The sequence below is a fragment of the Danio rerio genome, chromosome 19 (genome assembly GCF_052040795.2).
Source record: "Danio rerio strain M-AB ecotype USA chromosome 19, GRCz13ab, whole genome shotgun sequence".
Taxonomy (NCBI): Eukaryota; Metazoa; Chordata; class Actinopteri; order Cypriniformes; family Danionidae; genus Danio; species Danio rerio.
In genome coordinates this window covers 16,581,231-16,597,500 of record NC_141039.2, presented here as the reverse complement: position 1 = coordinate 16,597,500, position 16,270 = coordinate 16,581,231, and the positions used below count along the sequence as shown (strand labels likewise).

The window sequence follows — 16,270 nt, the reverse complement described above, 5'->3', positions numbered from 1 at the left end:
AACTGTGTGAGGATGTCACGTCAAAATGGTTAAAAATCTCTGAGAAAGTTTTCCAGTACTGTTGAATCTATGCTATTCTATTCAAGAATTGGTTCACTTTCATAACAAAAACACAGATAGTTTACTAATTCCCTTGTCAGAAATTTCTTTCTTTCCTAAGTGGTAAAGAAATAATAGTTATTCAGGAAAACTTTTCAAGAGTTTTCTCCATATAGTGGACCCCAATAGAGCTTGCAAGTTCGAGCGTCTAAAAGTCTGCTTCAAAGAACTCTAAATGATCCCAACCAAGGTATCAGGGTCTTCTGTGAAACATTCGGCAAATTTATATTATAAAAAAACTGTTTATTATTCATTGATTGACTTTGTTGGCAGGGATATTGTTGTAGTCCAGTGTTGGCTTATTTGGGTCTCTGTAGCGCTGATCTGCATGTAGGGCTGCTTCAATCTAAACTTGTATGGCCTTCACTCTATAATTTCCCTCCATCTCATTGATTCCAATATACGACATTGATTACATTGCTCAATTGCCAACTATCTGAAAGTTTAAAGGAGTTTAATTGAGGCTATGTTTACATGACAACAATGCAGCCAAAAACGTTCTCTTGCTTTTACAAGATAACATTTTCAAAACTCTTCATTTTCAACTCAACATTTGCACACCCGCAAAACAGACAAAAATACCATATTTCATATGCCAGGCCAGTATTTTTCTATCCCTCCATTACCCACTGCAGGTTGGGGAAGTTCTTGGAGAAGTTTGCAAGTGCATGTAAAAAAGTGGAGTGGGGTGCAGCCTAGGTGTTTAACTTTGGGAACTTGCAGAGATTTATGCGTCCCCTATATGCAATGTCAGGAGGCCAACTATAAGGGAAGGCCTTGACTTACAAAATGAAATGTAAACTTCAGAAAGGCACAGTTTGTGGTTTAAAATAGCCTGTTTGTGTGCTTTTGAAACACTGTGTTGCTAGTGACAGGTATGTCATGTATGAACGAAGATGTTAATGTAATGTGTATGTTTCATCCCAGAGCTAGTGCATGACAAGCTTTCCCGGGTAAAGTGTATATAAAGATTATAATTTTTTTAAAAAAATGACATCATTTAGCAAGGTAAGACCCCTTTCAGCTGGGATCATGTAGAGCTTGTTGAAGCTGCATTTAAATAGCGGCATTTTGTAAGTTTATAATTACAAGCTCTTCTGAGGTCCTTCATATTGACCTTATTCTAAAATGTGGAAGTGCGCCTGTTTTCGCGATTGTCTTAGAACTTCCGTTTCAGTCGCCTATGGGAGAAATGACAAGGAATAATAAACGGCAAAAAACGGTCAAACTACTTGCTCTACAAACAAATGTTTGCATGACTATACAGACCAAGTAGAATAATATAACAAGGAAATATCAGTTTGCAACATCAAACAGCGAAACGAGCAGTTTTTAATGTCTAAAAATGAATGGAAGTAAATGAGACCGGAAGTCTCGTGCCAAAAAAATTCAAATGGCAGCGCCCGCTCGTCTGTGGAGAATAAGGTCAATAGACAATTGCTTTAATCAGGGGTGTCCAAACTCTGTCCTGGAGGGCTGGTGTCCTACAGATTTAAACTCCAACTTGACTCAACGCACCTGCATGAATGTTTCTAGAAAGCCTTGTAAGAGCTTGATTAGCTAGCCCAGATGTGTTTGATGGGGTTGGAACTAAACTTTGCAGGACACCGGCCCTCCAGGACCAAGTTTGGACACCCGCTGCCTAAATGCTGTCCTCAAAAATCACTTTTTTTTTTTTTTGTTCTGAAAGGAAACTAATTCTTTAAGGCAGTTTTTTTGAAAGGTCCAACACTACTAGTTTAACAGGCCAGCTAATAAGAACTGCACATGTGAAATTTGTAAATACATGTCCTCTTGTTCTTTGTTAGTGTGCCCACCTCTAAGGCCAGAATAGCCTATTTAAATCCAGAGTGAGTTGACTAGAACTTATAGGGTTACATTGGCCTCTTGACCCAGATGGGATTGTGTTGCAGTGAAAGTATAATAGAGGCCAGCATGTAAAAGCTGTGTAACTAAACTTTATTGTCCTGATCTCACACGGCATACACGCAACAGACATTGGAGGCTGTAGCCTTAAGTCTCCTTGATATTGGGCCCACCTTCCAGGCCATAATTGCCTGCTTGAATCCTGCTCTGTACAGTTTGAGTAGAATTAGAGGAGTCACGTTTGCTATTAGGGTGGCATGTTGGCTACCACAGTTGCCTTATGGCGAGAGAGTCCTAGGTTTGAATCCAGTCTGAGCCAAGAGCCACTCTATGGTAGAACATCCATTGGTTAATCACATGCCAGAGTAACAGTATCTGATACTCTGTTGTGGCTCATTCCACTGTGGTGATTCATGTTAAAAGTAGAATAATGAAGTGAGGCATTGGCTACATTGTTACTTCGAGTTAAATTAAGGCAGTCTATTAAAAGTAAAACTCACTTTACTGATCTCAGAAGGCACACTAGCAACAGACACTGGAGGCTGTGGTCTTTAGCGTCCTTGTTATTGCACCTGGCTGCTTCCCAAGTGGGAATCGCATGTTTGGAGAAGGTTGGAAGCGTTACATTGATGCCATAATCCGGATTGTAGTGAAGTTGAGGCCATCAGAGGCCAGCAAGTGAGACCTACACGAGTAAGCTCACTTCCCTCTTCTCGAGGCACACTAGAGACACACTAGAGGCTGGTGTACTTATTAGTCTGCCGGTCTCCCAGGAATTGGCAGTTTAAAACTCACTCAGTTTTTTTAGTAGAATTATTGAGGTTATGGTTCAGTGACCTGAAATGGTGTGAGGTTTAGGGGGTTGAGAGTAGAAGCGAACGGTTGGGGAGGTCTGCACTTAATGTATTCTTATGATCTCAAGACGCACACTAGTCAGAGACTAGAGACTGCTGCTCTTGTTACTGTATTTGCCTCAGGGAAACAAAAAAACCCACACACTATCAATACTGGCTGTATAAATGTTTTATTATATATGACATTTCGGTCCCATGACCTTCAACTGGTCTGATCAAGGTCATGGGACCAAAACGTCATATATAATAAAATATTCATACTGCAAGTGTTTATAGTGTGTGTGGAATTATTTCCCTTTTGCATGTTTTTGCATGGTGATATATTTAATTTATATATATATATATATATATATATATATATATATATATATATATATATATATATATATATATATATATATATATATTCTTTCCCCCATGCGCACAGTTGCTTCAGGTGAGCTGAGTTTACTTTGACTCATGAGTCTTTTGTGAGTGTATCTGTCTCAAGGGAATTGGCAGTTTGGAACGCATTCAGGCCCTGTTCACATAAACAGGTATTTTCAAAAATGCAGCTTTTTCTATGCTGTTTGGTCATTCATCAACACTCGTTTGCTGTATCAGGTGACTAAAAGCCAAACTTTTTGAACCAGAGTTTTTTGTTTGGTCTGCACAGTCAATTCCTTTTTGGGACACCACATTGTATGCAGAGATCCCTATCAACATTTTTTTAAGACTTCTGATTGGTTAACATGACTGTACGGTTGGGAGTAGATCGCCACCTGTTGCTTTGGCCTGCTCTTGATAGTGCTTTATAGAGCGTTTTTGTGTTTCACTATGTTTCCATCCAAAAAATGCTAATTAACTTCATGCACAAAACTGCTTAATTCGCATGTGCTTTATGTGATATTCCAGTGTTTTCATCCATCCAGTCAAAGAGAACAAAATTGTCACTTCCTCCTTAACTGCTGCCAAATATCAACAGTAAAAATGGAATTTGCAGCACTAGGAGATACTGCGTGAATCTTTTCTTTATTTAATAAATGACTTGAGGGCGAGGCAGTGGCGCAGTAGGTAGTGCTGTCGCCTCACAGCAAGAAGGTCGCTGGTTCGAACCTCGGCTCAGTTGGCGTTTCTGTGTGGAGTTTGCATGTTCTCCCTGTCTTCGCGTGGGTTTCCTCTGGGTGCTCCGGTTTCCCCCACATTCCAAAGACATGCGGTACTGGTGAATTGGGTAGGCTAAATTGCCCATAGTGTATGAGTGTGTGTGTGAATGAGTGTGTGTGGATGTTTCCCAGAGATGGGTTGCGGCTGGAAGGGCATCCTGCGTAAAAACCTGCTGGATAAGTTGGCGGTTCATTCCGCTGTGGTGACCCCGGATTAATAAAGAGACTAAGCCGACAAGAAAATGAATGAATGAATAAATGACTTGAGCCTCAGAAGACGATGTCGACGCTCAATGAACGTGTTGGCATTTGAAGGCATGAGACGTGGAGCACAGACACTTCTGGAAGTTTTGTTCTGTTTTGACAGTTCTGGAAGTAATTAATAACATAATAACAATAATACTGAAACAGTTAAGGCATGTTGGCCTGCTGGTTTGTCCATTCACACACATTTCCATCATCACATGATCTCAACAAAATCACATGACTTATTTTTTTAATGCGCATACTGGAATTTGTTCGGTTAAATTGTTTGCATCATAGTTTATGCGCATCTTTTTTTTTATCGAATGAAAAACGTTTATCCTACTCTGTAAGGTTGGGTCGATGGACGATGCCATCAACAATGGCCATTAGACATCATGATGCTGAGCCGGCATCCCTATCCTCCGCCCCGCCACCTTCGCAGCAGCTACACGCTCACAAAAAATACACACTTAGGCCCCATTGACACTAATACGTCTTAGTTTTAAAATGGCATTTTAGAACAAAAATCCACGTCCACTCTGTTTTACCTAGCATTTCTGAAAAGCCCTTCTTCCACACTACTGCTGAAAAACACACACACACACACACACACACACACACACACACACACACACACACACACACACACACACACACACACACTCTCTCTCACACACACACTCTCTCTCACACTCTCTCTCACACACACACACACACACACACTCACTCTGTGTCATACGCTCTAGCACTTGCAGATATCTTTGCTCCAGGCAGTGAGTCACCAGGTGCTTTGAGCACAAAACCCCAGAGAGCAGTACACGTCGGGCAGTTTATCAAGGATGTACTGCTGGTTCGCGTCTCACTATAGTTGTAAAATGTGACATTTAATTCATCTTGTCTCAATCTAATGACTCTTCGGTCTTTTGAATCTATCAGGTAACGTGTCACAGCGTAAATACACTGCTTTCATCTTTCGTTTTCACATTAGACATCATATGATGCCAAATTGGTCAACATTGCCCAATCCTTCTACTCAGTTATACGGATAGGTTTTTTTATGCTAATTTTTAAAATGTATGTGCATCTTGGTGTTTCCATCAATTGTTTTTTATGTGCATAACAAAAAATAAGAAAATGGATGGAAACGTAGATACTGTGGACAGTTTTTTTTTTTTTTGTTTTGTTTTTTTCTCTAAAGAAAAAAATGTGTGAACCTCACAGTGATTTCGGTAGAACATTAGTTGTACATTGGCCCCCGTGACCTGGACTGGAGTGAAGTTTAGGGGTTGACTCGCTCTCCTGATCTGCAACTAGCAACAGATATAAAAGGCTGTATTCGTTAATCATATTTTTGGTGGGTTCACCTCTCATGTGATTTTTTTCTGTTTGTACGCATAGTTAAATTCAGAATTGGTTGAATATATACAAAAGGCTTGCATTTACAGGCAAACTGTATAGAATAAAGTTCATTCATTCATTTTCTTTTCAGCTTAGTCCCTTTATTAATCTGGGGTTGCAACAGTGGAATGAACCACCATATGTTTTGCACAGCGGATACCCTTCCAGCTGCAACCCATACACTCTCATTCACACACACACACACACACACACACACACACACACACACACACACACACACACACACACACCCACACACACACACACACCCCCACACACACACACACACACACACACACACACACTAGGGACAATTTAGCTTACCCAATTCACATATAGCGCATGTCTTTGGATTGTGTAGAGGACCCAGAGGAAACCCACGCTTACACGGGGAGAACATGCAAACTCCACACAGAAATGCCAACTGAACCAGCCGAGGCTCGAACCAGCGACCTTCTTGCTGTGAGGCAACAGTGCTACCCACTGTGCCACGGTGCTGCCTTACAGAATAAAGTGTACTACAATAAACACTTGTAATTTGGATGTTTTCCTTGTAATTTGGATGTTTGTCTTGGCTTAAAAAAAGTAGTTTACTGGTTATGTAATAGTGAGTTTCTAAAGTGTACAGCTTGATTATGTGACGTGGTTGATGGTGCTACACCAAGGAATCCTTTTCCCTTATCGCATCACTTTGCAATGACCTCACTAATTGTGCTCTCTTTCAGCCCCTTAGCTGTCCCACTGCGGGTATCTCCCTGTCTATCTCACCGCTTCTCCTGATGGTTTCATGTCTGTGCAGTGGTGCATTCGCGCACACATATGCGTACACACACACTCTCACACTCACACTCGCACTCCAGGGAGCAGCAGGCAAATCTAATTCTGTTATATAACCAGTAACTACACCACAACATAGTCTAAAGTGGGTCTCTCTGTCTGCTTGAGTAAGGTTTCTGACATCATGTCGGCTTGGGAAGCTGAAGGCCCAAAACAGGCTTTTCACGATATCGAAATTCCTCTTAAGGGACTGACTCAAATAGAGGATGATGCACTGGTTCGGGACCCGATTGCACTGCCTGGATGTGTGTGTTAACTGTCAGGGTAATTAAAGGTTCAGCTGGCCTGCCTTTGAGACTCAACTGTGGTGTGTAGGGAGGCTGCCATGGTTATGTAGCTTGAAAAACAGCAACCGTTTACACCTGCTCCATAACAACAGTAATTGCTCCTAATGGTGTTCATTGTGTTGTCCATTGGAGCTCATTTTAGGATCTCCTTAATACACCAAGGAAAAGGCTGAAATAGCATTTGCTTTGAAAATTGTTTTAGAATGCAATAATGATTCTTATTGTTAATGATTTGTCTGTGCATAGGTTTCTTTCTTTTTAACATTATTAAAACAAAATTCCATAACTTGGTCACACACCTCTTTGTGGTGAGGTGTTCTACAATGAGTAAAGTTGGTATGAAATAAAATTAAACACTCATTTTAAATGCATTGTATGTGTATTATGAACTATTTATTAATGCATAGCTTTTTTTATTTTAATTTACTAGTGAAATATCTGATACTTTCTGGAATGCAGGATTTATTAGTAATTCCATTCATAGCCCTCCATGATTGACTGTTTAAATTGTAAGCATGACACTTAAAAGTAAATGTATTCAAGCAACCCAAGGGGTACCAGATCCTGTTCCTTTTTTTTCATCATTACATCTATGTAGGTCACTATTCTGATCTTTCTAAACTTATTTTTAACATATCCTGATCTTGCTTATAGATCTACATCTATATTCAAAGAGATATGCCTACATATCAAAATCAAATCAACACTAAGTAGTTTAAACTGTTATTTACTCATGTGTTTCACAATAAAGGAACAATCTATCAGCAAATCCATTCTGTCAAGTCTGCATAAACAATGCATTTTAACGCTTGTATTTAAATCTGCCTTCATTTTTTTGATGCCATGTCCAAATATTTGAATCTAAGATTTCATACCAATTATTCATTTTCATTAGTGTGTGCATTTTCGTATTGCACATATGCTACTCTTAAATGCATGTCACAAAATGGAAGATAACAGATTGGTAAGTCGAACTCTTCGGCAATGTATTGGATTGACTACATAAACATTTTTTAATTGATCATAAGTGCTAATTGTCTCAGCTCTTTTTTTTTCTTCCATGAAGAGCTTTGATATAACTACTTTTTTTTTTTTTTTTTTTTTACAAATAGATCATTAAAGAATGTGAAATTCATCCAATCTGACCTCAAAACTTTCTGCATGTATGTTATATAGCAGTAATTCTTCCAGCAGCCCTTGAGGGTCATGTGAAGAGGCTGTGCATTAACTTTTTGATTTTTATTATAACAAAGGTGTCAAATAAATGTTTTAATTGTCTCATTTTCATTTAATTTGAATTATGAATTAAGATCAAAATCATGCAATTGTGTGCAGTAGATAGACAATGCATACTATTTTAATTTATAATAATAATAATAATAATAATAATAATAATAAAAACATTTCAAGTCTCAACAAAACAATTTCTTATTTTAAATTGAACTTTAAGTCAATTAAGTCAATTTTTTTCATATTATTTGATAGTTTAATCCTGTGATGCAGTTCATGGTTTAACCATTTGAATAATACATTTTTATATATTTTTTCTTAATGTAATAGGTTTACTTTTTTTTTTTTTTTACCTCATTGCCACATGCAGGTTTAAGCTTGGTTTGCACATTTGCAGTAATAACTTTGAGCAGTCACTAGACCCCAGAATTATGATTGACCAATTGCATCTAATAAACCATCAGGTGATTGTAAGTGGATTTATGTAAAGTTATTCAAGTAGACACAGAATTATTAGTCAACAGCCTGTGGGACAAAGATAAAAAGGCAAAGAAAAAGGATATAAAACATTAAAATAAACACTACTTGCATTTTAAATGCATGTATGCATATCTTGTCACCAATGTGTTAATCAACTCATGTTTAGAAAATTATCAAGATAAACTGCATATATATATATATATATATATATATATATATATATATATATATATATATATATATATATATATATATATATATATATATATATATGTTTTTAAAAACCGCTCTGAAAAGTGACTGGTTAATTAAAGCACAAGGAGCATTTTTGCATTGCCACTTTCTTTTTATTTATCATGACCCACTTAAGGTCTTGATAGAAAACCTACACTTTACAAAAGAAATACTGGCTTCCATACAATTAATTTATTATTGGAACAACAAGAAGGAGTTAGGGTCATTTATTAGTTTTTGCAAATTTAAATGGATTGAACATATAGGCCTACAACCAATTAAGCTGACTCCCCAAAAAACTCGAGATTGTGTTGGTTCTTTCAGCTTATTTGTTTGAACAAACACCAAAAGTAATTTTTGAATGCACTGTAAAGTATTTGAAATCATGCAGTGTGCGGGACAGTTGTGCTGCACCGCCACTGACAGCTCAGTGAAGGGGGCGTGGCGCGCGCCGCTCAATGGTCTCGTGCGGGAAAGCGTGGCGCGCGGCGCTTGCGCTCACCGAAGCAGCGTGTCCTGCGCGAGATTGCAGTTCTGCTTGTGCCAGCCGCTGGACGACAGTAAAGACGTACCAGCATCCGACAGATCTGCCTCTCTGGACCTAAATGCTACAAAGCATTCGGGTGTCCGGCTCTTCGTGGAATAATAGATGGAGAGGGAACGGCCACGCTGTCAGGTAAACGTCTTTCTGACATCTCTTTCATTGTGTACACTGATCTGTCCTGCAGGGTACAGTACATCCGAACAACACAAGTCTGCCCCATGCGGTGTGCAAATATTATTTAAAGAAAGAAATCATAATAATCCGCAAGATCTTTTAATGTGAGTTTAGAGTGATTTATATTTTTGCATTAATATATTCTGCGTTTTTACAGTGAAGAGCTCATTAGGGTGCATCACTCTAGGTGCCAAGGCACAGGGTGGGTATATGTTGCATTGTCAGTGGTGTAAAAGAGGTCACTAAATATATTCAGCAAGACTACAGTTATGTTTAACAGCTGGCCTCTTGATAGCCATATTAACGCGCAATCTCTTTTGTGATCGAGAGTAAATGTTAATATACTGTAACTGAAATGTAATGACATCATCGCTCTTTTCCTACCGTTCAGGTTTTCAAGTGCAGCTTATAGCGTCATCAGGAAATCCAGACTCTTTGGAAAGCATTACATATATAATAGATGATGAACGCAGGTTATTGCGGATGCATTTTAGAACTAATGCGCCTCTAGTCGACGTTTATTTGCCGTTTAAACAGCGGGCTGAAGAGTGTGTTGTAGGCGCACAGAATTCCCGGCATTGTCCAGAGCGCGATGAAATCATCAATAATGTTACATAATCGCCGAATGCGGGACTGGGTTAAACGGGGGTCATTGCGAACCTGTCAATCATGGAAAGATGCAAAATGTCAGCTCGTAATGACGATCAGTCAATCAAGCAAGCAAACAAGCAGTTCATCGCTGCGTTTGTTCATCGCCTTTGTTACATCGACAGCGCGGTAGTCCGGCAGCACGCGCGTCTTTATTACATTAGAGAGCAACGGTGGTTCTGCGTTTCCTTATTGCGTTAACAAGCTAACAATACAGTACAAAACAATAAGCTGGGCGACTAAACTAACCTACAATAAAAGCGTCGAAGCGAAAAGAGCGTTCACATTCTGATACTTTGTCTCAACAGACGAACAGGATGATCATTGTGACATGAACGCTGCGTTTTACTGTAATGCTAATAATTCAGCTTTTCAATCCATGAGCCCTGTTCGGTTATTTCTCAACGGAATGTTCTGTATGAACGCCCCCTAAAACGCCATACGCGTCGCCGATATGAGTTGTAATTTGTCGCGTCGCTCGCGCTCGGATGATGTGACGCTGTAGCCCATAGCTTGTGTGATTTATGTTGATGTGGCCTAATTATAGTTCACCTTTTTTGTCATTTCCAGAGATATTCTGCCTGAATAAGCCAAAGGCGCATTTTAAAATCATGAGAATATGAGAAAAAGAGAGACTGTTGAAAAATGAAATGTAAAACTAATATTTTCATAGAGAAACCTGGACGTCTGAGCTGTCAAAATATAAATCATTTCAGCAAAAACACACAGCAGTTCTGATACTGTACAGGTTTTGACCTATTTTTATAATGTACTTTTAGCAGACTTTTCAGTCCTGTGTTTTACATGCAATAGGCCTATACATCTGTAAAGGCTGTCTGCACTACAAAATGTTTCACATTCTTGTGTTTAAGGGTTGTTTATATATTCAGAGGCATACTTTAATAATAATGAAAAAGTATAATCTGATTTTAAATGACATGTTCTCAATCATTAAAATGTCATATGGCTAATACTGCTGGAGCTGCAGAGAAAACACACACATACACATATACAAAACAGTCCCATACTATTCACTAGTTAAAGGGTACCTATGATGAAAATCTACTTTTGGAAGCTGTTTCGACAGATCTGTGTGCAGGTACAGTGTGTCCAGTCATATTGGTTTGAAATAAACACAATAAGCCTCTTTTTTTTAAATTTCCTGTTAAACTCGCTGTGATCATCAATAATTATTAAATGTGATTGAAGAATGAGTTTTACAAGTTTAGAACATTTTTAAAATGCATTAACCATCTTTACTTTATCAGCACAGCCGCATGTCAGTACAATTATAAAAGACGCTTCAACCCCTTAAATTTTAAATCTGGACTTAAATCAGGTTTATTTTGTACATTAGCATGGCAAATGTTTATACATCAGTGTATAATAAAGTGTAATCTGTCACATTTGCCGTGCCAAAACAGTGCAAAGTTAAACGCACATGCTGTGTGTGTGTGCTGTGTGTGTGTGCGTGTGCTTGAACTTTGTAACAAGACAGTGTGCGATGGGTTGCATAAAGAATTTAATTAACTCCACAACAAATACATAAAATAATAATTGGGAAAGCTCTTACTCAGGGCTTGACATTAACTTTTTTGATCACTGGCCTCTGTGGCTAGTAGTTTTTGTATTATCTCCACATGCCTCCTCATTCATTTCACTTTTTGTTTGTTTGTCGTGTATGAGTTTACTCAAAGAGGATGAGCAAATGGGTCATGGTTTCACAGTGTTATATTGCAATTAGTTTTTATTTCACATGACTTTTCAGAGCTCAAAATGAAGGATTTACCAAGTTTATCTCTGACCACACCAAACAATGATTATTTCTTAGCCACAAATTTTGAATGTGTCAAAACAAGCAAAATATAGCGGTATAATCTACTTTTTATTTAACAAAATATTTCTTAAATAAACAAAGAAAACAATTGACTTTTAAAAATAGTTTTTGTCATGTATCTAAAACTATGCACAGTAGTCTGTCCTAGCTAAAGGTCTCTCGGACCACCAGTTAGCAACACATAAATGGGAGTTAATCTCCCATTAAAGCAATATTGTAAAAAAAAAAAAGATAATTAAACCATATTAACAAAATTGAAAGCAAATGAAAGTAGGTCAAAAAAATACTGTGTGATAATGAAAGGATGATCACATGCACACTGTTAACATTGGACCTAATAATCTGTTCAAAGTGAAAGCAACTGGTGCTGCATACAAAAAGACAAATTTGGAGCTCCTGAAAGCAGCAGGGCTGTGGGTGCATTAGCTTAACTTTTTGCCTAGTCTATTTAAAAGAGAACTGATCACAGTTGTGTTACCAGACAGACACGGTTGCTTCACGAAAGGAAACGGGAGCGCACATGCGTTCTAAACAGTCGCGCACATCACATCAGCTTTTAGCTGGAGTGATTATCCTCTCATTTGGTATTAGCCTGCTTTCTTCTGCTCGTGCGAAAACAATTATTTTTATCAGTCGTGCTGCTTCTCGATTCTAAGATCACATTTGCACGCATGTTGGGTTATCCTTATTGTTGAACCCTGCTTTTAAGAAAACTACAATTTAACAATTATTTTCAACCAGCCAAAGTGGCTAGTGGAATTGTCTGTCTAAGCCGCCAAAGTTAAAATCTACCCGCATTTGACGGGTTGGCGGGTGTTAATGTAAAGCCCTGCTCTTACTGTAATATTTCCCACAAATATTACGAGAGATCTGCTTCCTTCATGTATGTCACTGTGCTGTTTATCTGACGCAGCCGAGATGGAGATTGAGGCACACTCTAACAGGCACGTGGGAACGGTGGGCGGGAAGAACTAACATTAAAGGCACAGGCAACAAAAAGAGCTACATTGTGTTTAGAGCAGAAAATCCAATATTCTGAAAAGTATAATAAATAATCTGATGGGTGTTTTGAGCTGAAACTTTAGACACATTCTGGAGACACAAATGACTTCTTTTAAATCTTGAAAAATATGTGCCCTTTAAATGTAAGTATGACCAAAAAAATACCAGATATCATGTCAGAGTGTCACAAATTGTTAAGATATATTCCAAATTAATTTATTTATGTTGCACTATATATTTAAGTTCACTTAAAGAATTTTAGCTATATTCTATTTATAATAGCGTCATGTGATGCAGTGGGTAGCATGTTCGCCTCACAGCAAGAAGGTTGCTGCTTCGAGCCTCGGCCTGGTCAGTTAGTGTTTCTGTATGGAGTTTGCATGTTCTCCCCGTATTCGTGTGGGTTTCTTCCGGGTGCTCCAGTTACCCCCACAAGTCCAAAGGCATGCAGTACAGGTGAATTAGGTAAGCTAAATTGTCCGTAGTGTATGTGTGAATGAGTGTGTGTGGATGTTTCCCAGTGATGAGTTGCAGCTGGAAGGGCATAAAACATGCTGGATAGGTAGGCAGTTTATCCTTCTGTGGGGACCCTGGATTAATAAAGGGACTAAGCCAGGCGTGTCCAAACTACGGCCCGCGGGCCATCTGCAGCCCGCGATCAGTTTTGTGGCGGCCCGCGAGGCTTTTTATAAATATCAATAGAATCTGGCCCGCTATACAAAAATGAACGTAATTCAATAAATAACCACCGGGTGTCGCTATTACATGCATTTAATTAAGCAGCAGTTCTTGTTATGATCTATCTATCTATCTATCTATCTATCTATCTATCTATCTATCTATCTATCTATCTATCTATCTATCTGTCTATCTGTCTATCTGTCTGTCTGTCTGTCTGTCTGTCTGTCTGTCTGTCTGTCTACACACAGTTGAAGTCTGAATTATTAGCCCCTCTTTGATTTATTTCTTCTTTTTTAAATATTTCCCAAATGATGTTTAACAGAGCAAGGACATTTTTTACAGTATGTCTGATAATATTTTTTCTTTTGGAGAAAGACTTTTGTTTTATTTCGGCTAGAATAAAAAGCGGTTTAAATTTTTTTATGAACCATTTTAAGGTCAAAATTATTAGCCCCTTAAGTCTTCAGAACAAACCATTGTTATAAAATAACTTGCCTAATTACCTTAACTTGACTAGTTAACTTGATTAACCTAGTTAAGCCTTTAAATGTAACTTTAAGCTGTATAGAAGTGTCTTGAAAAATATCTAGTCAAATATTATTTACTGTCATCATGGCAAAGATAAAATAAATCAGTTATTAGATTAGTTATGTATGTAAAATTTGGCCCGCGACAACGTTTGTTTTTTTGCATCTGGCCCTCGGCCCAAAAAGTTTGGACACCCCTGGACTAAGCCAAAAAGAAAATGAATGAAAGAATAATGTTGTCACATAAATTAGGATAGTTCACCCTAAAATATTTGAATTTTTCATTTACTCACTCTTATGTAGTGTCAAACCTCTGCAAGTCAAACACAAAAGAAGATATTTTACAGAAACTGTTGATTTAAATTTTATCAAATTTCCAGCATTCTTAAAAATATCTTTCTAGTTTGTTTGGAACAAGTAAAAGAATTATCCCTTTAGTACATTTTTTACATGTACATTTAGTACATGTTTTATCATTTATAAGCATTTTGACCAATTTAATTGGTTTTTCACTGTTTTATATAAACAGTATAGAAACTGGTACTGTATAGTATATCATGCTTCTGTCATTAATATGAAATAGGGCTGGGCCGATAAACAACATCATATCGAAGAGCGATAAAATTTATGTCAATAACAATGATAAGCCTTGGACTGGACTTGGTGCTGATATCAGAGATGTACTGAATTTTTGGCAACCAAAAATGTATTATCCGAAAATATGTAATGGCATTTAATGCAACCTCTAATTTTTGTGGCTTTAGTCATTGTCAGGATGCACTTTTATATCTGGAGGCATCATCGTTGAAAATAAAAAATAATAATCGTGACTGCATTTTTGCTAATCTCCCAGCCCTAATATGAACTGTCATGTCTATTTTTTTCAAGTGAGCATGATAGACATGATAAAGCCAAATCGATAATTTGTTTTAAATGCTTTACATCAGAGAGTTCGATGGTGTAACCTAAATCATCTGCTATATTTGTAGGTACTACATTTGATTTCGAACATACTTAAAGGGGCAGTAGGTGATCTGCCACAATGCAGCCTGTTAGCATAAATCTCTGAAACACCTTCCCTCCCCAGCCGTCCAAAGCCCCGTCTCCTGAAAACACGAGTGTGCGCACCTTAAAGATGACAGCAGAATCCTCTCTCATTTGTTGAGCTAAAGCTTGGCTGGGAGTGTGCAGGAATTACACTCATTACTAAGCCATACGTACATGCTATTTCTAACCGAATATTCAGAGTAGTGGTAAACAATATAGGGAGCACATCACAGGTCATCATTGTTCAAAAATGAACCAATGTGAATATAAAACCTGCTTCACCTCAGTAAAGCGGGCTAGGCTGAATAGCGCTATTTACTTATGGTTTGTTATTAAACTAAATAAAAATCTACATTATCGATGTTGTAAAAGGTCCCTTATGAAACTGAAAATAGTCACATCAGTCTTTCACTGAAAGATTTCAGTGGCTGAACAACACTTCTGTGCATATAACCCATTCATAACAACTCAATCTACATCAGCTCTGCGTGACTAAAATAGTTTTAAAACAGAACATTACCTGTCTAAGTGAAATACTTCAGCCATGGTGTTGTCCTTCCTCCAGCATGCAAAATTAACTCCAATATTAATTTAGGATTTTAAAAAGTTTGGATTCAGCATGTTTTTCCCACTCGCTCTCTCTCGTGCCCGCTCTCTCTCTCAAGAACCAGCAGCATGTGTATGCACAAACGGCAGAGCTGCGTACAAACAGGTACACACTAGTTCAAATCTGCATTGGCTGACTGACAGTTTGATCCACTTATCGGTCTTATGAGAGATGCCGGCCTGACACTATTTTAATTGGATGAACATTTTTAAGTCTTATGCCTCACCCAGAATATAAAAATACATATAAATACATTTATATCATTTACTTTAATTAGTACTATTGGAATGTGAAGAGACTTACAGTCAGCACAACAAAAAATGTTTCTGAAGACAATCACCTAATGTACCTTTAAGCACCGATGGAAAAGTGTGCTCTATATATAATAATATGCATTTGAGTAGTATGAATAGAATTTGGACATTTAACATATTCCATGTTATTATTATCACATGGATTATCTGTGTCAGTTGTGTCACCTCCAAACATAAATTCCTTCCTATGGCCTCATGGGACAGTAAAGTGTC

The 16,270-nt window shown here is 37.9% G+C and overlaps 2 protein-coding genes across 5 annotated transcripts in view; both read left to right on the top strand.

Annotated features, from left to right (window-relative positions):
- LOC147839576 (uncharacterized) overlaps positions 1–16,270 on the top strand; it is an 846,284-nt gene that overhangs the window by 498,329 nt on the left and 331,685 nt on the right. The window lies entirely within an intron of this gene.
- Positions 9,177–16,270, top strand: part of hivep3a (HIVEP zinc finger 3a) — a 102,530-nt gene continuing 95,436 nt past the window's right edge. For all 4 annotated transcript variants that reach the window (XR_015516590.2, XR_015516592.2, XM_087295534.2 and 1 more), the window contains exon 1: positions 9,177–9,352. The gene's annotated coding sequence lies outside the window, so the exon portion shown is untranslated. The remainder of the gene's footprint in view (positions 9,353–16,270) is intronic.